Source organism: Microtus oregoni, unplaced genomic scaffold, assembly GCF_018167655.1.
Source record: "Microtus oregoni isolate MIOR12 unplaced genomic scaffold, Mior012 000008F_ref0000371, whole genome shotgun sequence".
NCBI classification, from domain to species: domain Eukaryota; kingdom Metazoa; phylum Chordata; class Mammalia; order Rodentia; family Cricetidae; genus Microtus; species Microtus oregoni.
The window spans coordinates 47998030-48004954 of record NW_024543067.1 but is presented as its reverse complement, the minus strand read 5'-3'; the positions used below and the strand labels follow the sequence as shown (position 1 = coordinate 48004954).

The window sequence follows — 6925 nt, the reverse complement described above, 5'->3', positions numbered from 1 at the left end:
TGACTATGTGTAGCTATATCCATCTAATATTTGACAGAGATGTCAAAAAGATAGACTGCAGAAAATACAGACAAAGGGTGTGAGGAAATTTGAATATCCATATATAGAAGAATGAAAGCAGATCCATATCTATCACTCTAAAGATAAACTCCAGGTGAACCAAAGACCTAAAAGTGAAACCTGAAACACTGAAATTGCTAGAAGAAAACATATGCAGTACCCTACAGAATACAGATGTAGGAAAGGACTCTCTGAATAAGATCCCATTGCCCAAGGAATAAGGTCAACAATTGACAAGTGGGACTTAAAAAACCAAAATGCTCCTTCACAACTTAAGAAATAATCAATCAAGTGAGGACTAAGTCCACAATGGGAAAGACTCTTTGCCAGCTATATAACTAAACTAGAAAGAGAATTGTAGGAGAAGGCCCCCTTTGTTTTATCCCAGCGTCTGGCTAACTTACACCCAAAAAAATCACACAGAATTTATATTAATTAAATTACTGCTTGGCCCATAAGCTCTAGCTTCTTATTGGCTAACTCTCACATCTTGATTCAATCCATTTCTAATAATCTGTATGTCACCATGAGGTAGTGGCTTACCAGGAAAGATTCAGCATGTCTGACCTGGCAGCTTCATGGTGGCTCTCTCTGACTCTTCTTCCCAGCATCCAGTTCTGTCTACTCTGCCTACCTAATTGCTGCCCTATCAAAAGGCCAAGGCAATTTCTTTATTTGACCAATGAAAGAAACACAAATGCAGAAGGACCTCCTACACCAGAGAATTATCAAAAGAAGGAAAAAATGGCTAAGGAATGTCTCAAAAATTTTCATTATCAGTCAGGCAGTGGTGGCACATGTCTTTAATCCCAGCACTAGAAGGCAGAGGGAAGCTGATCTCTGTGAGCCTGGTCTACAAGAGCTAGTTCCAGGACAGGCTTCAAAGCTACAGGGAAACCCAGTCTTTAACCATAAATAAATAAATAAATAACAGATAAATAGATAGATAAAATTCACGATCCCTAGCAATTAGGGAAATGTAAATCAAACAGTGTTGTGATTTTATCTTACCCCAATCAGAATGGCAAACATCAACAAAACAACCAATAACAAAGGCTGGACAGATTGTGAGGAAAAGGGAACTCTTATTCACTGCTGGTAGGATTGCAAACCAATCAAGTCACTTCAGAAAACAGTATAGAGATTCTTCAAAAGGCTACAGATAAATACCATATGACCCAGCTAGACTGCTCCTTTGACGTATGCCCAACAGAATTGACATCCTACTCCACAGATACTTGCTCAGCCATGTCCATTGCCCTATTTACAATAACTAGAAAATAGAAAAATATAAATGTCCTTTAACTGACAAATGGATCATAGAAACATGGTACATGTACACAATGGAATACTATTCAGCTGTAAAGAAAAATGAAATTTGTAAGCAAATGTATGGAACTGGAAAAGATCATACTGAGTGAGGTGACCCAAGCCCAGAAAAACACCACATGTTCTTTCTCATCTGTGACTCTAAACTCCAGACCTTCATGTTACCTGGAGTAACTGCAGAATCCAGGAAAGTCTAAAGGGACCAAGTAGAAAGGGCAATAGAGAGAACAGCAAAGTGAATGTAATTTGATAGGAAAATTGGGCAAAAATTAGGAAAGGGAAGGGAGGTCAATTTAAGAAAGGGGGAGGAGAACAAAACAATAATAAGATTGTTTGAAAAAATCATAACAATTGTATTATTTATCTAAAATTACATAGATACATATGTTTATGCATATATGGTTAACAATGCTCTCTGTAAGAGCCAAAGACTAGCAAAAACCCAAAACCAGGCATGAGAAAGTCCCCTATGAGCTGCTGGTCAGGGGAGTTCAAGAGACTCCCTCAACTTTATAGGCCATTACTATTGACCTTGGTTACCTCTCAGAGATGGGAGGTAAGTCTCTCTTTATGAAGACACCATGCATTTCTGACAGGACTCGAAGGAGCTAAAGTGAGTCTGACCGAAAGCTTCCTCCCTGAGGACTAGCTTTCCTGGTTCCAGAAGGTGCTATGAAAGCTCCCAAGGGAGGGAAGCAAGCAACAGTCCTATCTAGCTATGAAGTCTATGGACTACAACAATGACCAGCACAGCATGAACCCTACAGGCACAATAGTGGCACACATACCATGGTAAGTAGCCAACAGCTCTCCAATTGGACTTAGGGCCCACTCAGCAAAAAAACAAATAATGTCTGGTACAGGAAGCCTAGCCAAACACCTGGAGCTAATGAAGCCATGAATCTTAGAGGGAAGCCTCTAATCATTACTTTACAAAGCATAGTTTCTAACTGCATTTTAAATATTTAGTCTTATAGCCACAGGTAAGTGTAGCTTTCACTCTTCAGCAAAGAAACTTCTCTTTGCAAAGGATAGAGACCATTACGTTAAAAAGCAGAGAACAAGTGATCATATGGTGCCTAGCCCCAACTCACTGATTTATAGCACATTCCTGCATCTAAGGCTCAGGGAACATCATGGAAGAAGGGTCAGACAAACTGTAAGAACCAGAGGTGTGAGGTTGTGTCTCCTAGAAATATTAGGGAAGCTATTTCCATAAAGTGTTAACAACATAGCTGCCTACACAGGACCTAAACAAGGATGACACCAACAGACATGTTAATGTGGTAGAAAGAAATTTCATGGGACATCAACCCTAGACAAAGAACTACAGGCAACTAGGAAATGCTGAAAGCAAGAGAAATAGTCTTCCCCAGGAAAGAGTCCCCCATGATTGTGCAATACCAAGTGATCAGCCTTGAAATCATACACATGCAGTATATTGACTGAAGTGTGTGTGTGTGTGTGTGTGTGTGTGCTTAACAATTAGAGGAAGAGAGGTCAGAGGCTATGAATTTGAGAGATATCAGAGTGAGAAGGACATGGGATGGGTTGGAAGGAGAAAAGGGAAGGGGAAATGATGTAATTGTATTTTAGTTTTAAAAAATAAAAAAATATTCATTCAAAGCAACTCTTTATACCAGCTTATGATACAAGGTTTTGTTGGTGTATGTTTGCCGTTTCTAGCCACCTCATAGGATAGTTCTCTTAATTAATATGTACAAGACTGATTTTTAGAGAGTACAGGTTTGAGTTACCAGTTTTGTAGCAGTTCCGGCCCTTAAGAGGGTAGGAGAGACCAGTAGTTCAGAGTTGAAGGCCAGTAGAGTCTGGACAGCCTGAACAACATGAGACCCTGTCTCAAGCCCCATCTCTCCCAAATAAAAAGGAAATAAGAAAAAAAAATCAGTTCCCTTCCATTCTAGACCCACATGGACTGCATGGACATAAATAATTAAAACATTATTGTGACTTTGGCTCATGCTAAGCAAGCACTCAACAACGACTTTCAGCCCATGTTATGATTTTAGCCAACCAGCATGGCTGGCACTTCCAGGTTCCAGGTCCACGCATGTGCAGATTAGCCCTCAGGCAAAAGCACCTAGCCACCCCGGGGACCTTAAGAGGCCCTATGTGACCCACATGTGGCATGGTTACATCACCTACATAAGACGCAGGTACGTAAGCCCTTGTGGGCATGTGTGAGCTCCATCATCTGCGTATGACGTAGCTATGTCATCTCCCTGTGCGCATGTGCTAGGCAGCCTTTAAAAGCTGGACGCGCTCTCTTCAGCCCTCTCTCTCTGCACACCGACTTCACCAGGCCTCTACACGTCTCCTCTAATAAACTCCTGAGCAGTTTCGTTGTGTGTTTCGTGCTTCCTTCTCACTCGTGCCAGGGACTCTCACCCAGCCCAGCCCGCTATGCGTTAGTCTCTACGACATTTCTAGACTTCAAGGCATAGTAATCACTTCCCTGTTGATAGTCACATTGGGATTTCTATCTCCATTGTACCCTCTTATAACTAAAGGACAGAGCTATTGAAGGTCCAGGCCCTGGCCAGAGCTCAGAACATTACAGCTTCCAGTGTTTCTGCTGACCTGTCAAATACTAAACAACTCAGACTTCCTAAGGCAGCCCAGCTTTGTGAGTTCTTTGTCATCATCTGCCACTTTTGGAGGGAAGCTTAATGTTTTTCCATCATCAACACAGGAAACACTGATCTAAAAATAATAACAAAGCATTTGAAAAGTTCTATTTACACAGATATAAATCTTTTTTCTTAATTAAAACTTAGTTAAGGTCATACTACATGAATGTTAAGCATAACGTGTTCCACGGCAGCTTCATTGGCCTGTCAGGTCCACGTCTGGGGGATTACCCAGCCCACGGTCATGAATACGAGAGACGAGTCTGTGGAAGCCCTTTCCACAGTGAGGATTTATCTTGAATTGTGTATTTAGGATGATGGCCCATATGAACAGTTTCACAAAGAGGACATTTTTATTAAAGGCTTCTTATCTTCAGTGAGAGAAAATAATAAAATATCTGAATGTTTTCTTTAATCCCTTCAGGATTAAACTTTTGGAAACTACAGCCATCCCTTGTTGGATATTAACATGCAACCCAACTTGAGCTGCCATCTCCCTGTACTTTGTCCCAAGTGGGTTTAGAAGTATATCCTTTAGCAAAGATGGAGAAGATACATTCACCCATGTTTGGTTCTTACAGGTCCCCAGAGGGCTGTCTGCAAAAACAACAGTGTCATGCTGTTGGCAAGATTTCAAATGACACTCAATTCGGTTGGTAATTGTTTTTTACTGGAGCCTGATTTATTCAAGATGAGGTCCAGATGCCTGCAGTTAAACTTGGACACTCCAAGTGATTTCACCAAGCCAGCATCTTTGCAACCTTCTAGTGCCTCGTAAGTAGTGCACAGATTTGACTTGTGATATAAACATTTGTCACTTTCATCTCTATGATAAAATTCCTCCTGGCTTGAAGGCCATGGGCAGTTCTGTGATGTAAAGATCTATATAACCTAGTTTGAGGGTCTCCAACATCCTCTTCCGGGATGGGCAGACCATCTCTGTGATATGATTTGTAGCTCACGTCTTTCTACAGTAGAAAATCTCTTTCCTCTTCCCCCTCCCTTCTGCTGTCTTCTCTAATGTCCTCACTGATTTCATGCTCATTGTGGTAAAGGTCATCCCCATCAATATATCAATATCCTGCATCAATGACTATTTTATTGATACAAGGTCTCCATAGGAATAGGTTTAAGATCTGAGTAGGTGCCAAGCCCCATGACTAAAATGCTATTTCTGTCACTTAGAGGTATTTGGGGGTTCTCATCACTGAGCTTCATCTTGGAGAAGGAATCCGAAACTTCCACTTTCTAGAAGTGATTCTGGCAAGGTCCTCCTGATGCCACTGAAGGCAAGTCATCCTTAGTGTTTCTCTTCCAGAAAACAAAGCCACCAGGTTTCAGGCAAATGAAACATTGCCTACAAGGCTACTTTATATTTTTGGTTGTGTGCCTAGCCTTTAACAGCTGAGCCATCTCTCCAGCCCAACACGGCTACTTCAAAAGGATTGCTTATATGATGTTTCAGCGAGTATGGTCCTGCATTCCGCCAGCAAGCTCAGATGGGCATTACAGTGGAAGAAGGGGTGTTTCACTAGAGCTTTCCAGTGTCCGTATCTCACACGGAGCACCCAGTTGTCTCCAGGATATCCAAAATCAGTGAGACGAATCTCAAAGGATGCCAGACATGCATTGTTTTTATCCTGAGGCTTTTTCTTCGAGTTTTCAGGTGTGTCGATTTGATCTGCGCCGATACCTGGATCTTCTTTTCTGGCATCCCCTGAACCTTGGTAGTCCTGGAGAACATCAGTGGTTGTACAAGTGACTAGATGTCAGCCTAGAATTCTCAAGGCTTAGAAAGATGTGGCCTCTATTTGCCTCTGGGGACCCTAACAGTTTTTGACGTTCCAGCTCTCATGGTCCTCAGCTATGAAAATTGGAAGGTTATGCAGAGGCTCTCCGAGGCCTCTTCCAGCATCTGTGATGTTCATTCTTCTTATCATTATGGGAAACACTAGGGAACATTATCTATACAGGTCCTGAGAACCAGCTATGGAAGGTGCTAGAGAGCCACTCTAGAGGCTCATCTGCTCCATTGTAACCCCCTTTCCTCACCCATGATGCTGCCTCAGTGGCATTAGTGACAGCAGACCCTCAGTACGTCAGTCTGAAGTAGATGCTAGCGCATCACTAGGGATTGGATGGGCTGGGCTCGGAATCTCTTCATCTTTCCTTTACATTTTGCCCTTGCTTCATGACAGCAGTGGGCACCCTGTTGAAAACAGCCATAGAAAAGCAAATACTGACTCTTGAGGATACGACGTAGGACCTCAAGAAGACAACACATTACCCGAGAAATTCTAGAGCTGAATTCTCCAGTATGGCAGCCACTTGTCACATGACCCTGAACTGTGGCTAGTCTTAACTGAGATGTGATATAAGCTATAAGGCATAGTGTAAAACATAAATAACAAATGTATTAATAATGGAATAATTGTTGATATGATCATTTTAATGCACTGGGTTAAAGTACAGATTTAAATTCACTTTTGACTCTTATAGTTCTTCAGTTAGGCTATTAGACAATGTAAAATTCTGGATATGGTTCACTTTGTGCTTCTGTTCTCTAGAGTCATATAATTTTATAGCTTTTGGTGATGGTGGTAAACCCACTTCTCAAGAAGGAACTCACCGTGGTTACATATTCATCACCCATCATGTAGTGTTAGACAGCCGATAAGAATTTTTAAACCACTTAAACAAAGCTAGTATTTTTATGGGGTTTTGGGGGTTTTCTTCCTTCTTTTTCTCTTCTCTTTTCAAATCACCGGGGATCTTAAGCGAAAGTGATGACAGGACACAGTAGGTTAGAGAGTACGTCTTTAGGTGCTAACTTGGTTTGTTTGTTTTCCCTGAAAGAGAAACACGGCCATGAGTCAGTTGTTTGT

General features: G+C 41.6%; 1 pseudogene; it reads right to left on the bottom strand.

The window, feature by feature from the left end:
• Positions 1-4413: 4413 nt before the first annotated feature.
• On the bottom strand, positions 4414-5258 carry LOC121451372 (annotated as a pseudogene).
• Between the last annotated feature and the right edge of the window lie 1667 nt (positions 5259-6925).